Source organism: Crocuta crocuta, unplaced genomic scaffold, assembly GCF_008692635.1.
Source record: "Crocuta crocuta isolate KB4526 unplaced genomic scaffold, BGI_CrCroc_1.0 scaffold371, whole genome shotgun sequence".
Classification (NCBI taxonomy): domain Eukaryota; kingdom Metazoa; phylum Chordata; class Mammalia; order Carnivora; family Hyaenidae; genus Crocuta; species Crocuta crocuta.
The window spans coordinates 810,213-811,166 of NW_027530617.1; the positions used below are offsets into that span (position 1 = coordinate 810,213).

Below are 954 nucleotides of genomic sequence, written 5' to 3' on the forward strand. Positions count from 1 at the left end.
ACCAAAGTTGTCATTCCCACCAAAACCACCTCCACGACCACCACCGAAGTTTCCAGAACCACTTCGACCTCTTTGGCTGGAGGAAGCACTAGCCATCTCTTGTTTAGACAGAGCCTTCCTTACTTCACAGTTGTGGCCGTTCACAGTATGGTATTTTTGAATAACAATCTTGTCTACAGAGTCATGGTCATCAAATGTTACAAAAGCAAAGCCTCTCTTTTTGCCACTGCCTCGGTCAGTCATGATTTCGATCACTTCAATTTTCCCATACTGTTCAAAATAATCTCTTAGATGATGTTCTTCAGTGTCTTCTTTAATGCCACCAACAAAAATCTTTTTCACAGTTAGGTGGGCACCAGGTCTTTGAGAATCTTCTCTCGAGACAGCCCTCTTTGGTTCTACAACTCTTCCATCCACCTTGTGTGGCCTTGCATTCATGGCCGCATCCACCTCCTCCACAGTGGCATAGGTGACAAACCCAAAGCCTCTGGAGCGCTTGGTGTTTGGATCTCTCATTACCACACAGTCCGTAAGCGTTCCCCATTGCTCAAAATGGCTCCTCAGACTCTCATCGGTTGTTTCAAAGCTCAAACCTCCGATGAAAAGCTTCCGCAGCTGTTCAGGCTCTTTGGGAGACTCTGACTTAGACATGACGGCGGTGGGAGGGGAGACTTTATCGATGCTTACTCGGCGGCGTCCACGGGCAGAAACCAAAGGTTTATTTCTAAAGGTCCAATGGAGATATAAAAATTAAGGCCATTCTTAAATTTATGATTGCAATGAATTTTTCATTACTTTACATTTTGTATTATAAAATAAAAATAGGAATAATGAAGAGGATATTATTGTTATATTGATACCTTTTGGTCATTTGATACCTAGATAGGTAGCTGGGCAATGCGTGTGTATTGTTATTGTTTCCTATTTCTTTTTTTTTAATTTTTAAAAATGTTA

The 954-nt window shown here is 41.7% G+C and overlaps 1 pseudogene; it reads right to left on the reverse strand.

Annotated features, from left to right (window-relative positions):
- The window catches only part of LOC144234729 (heterogeneous nuclear ribonucleoprotein A1 pseudogene), a 59,082-nt pseudogene extending 58,378 nt beyond the window's left edge, over positions 1 to 704 (reverse strand).
- Positions 705 to 954: the final 250 nt, after the last annotated feature.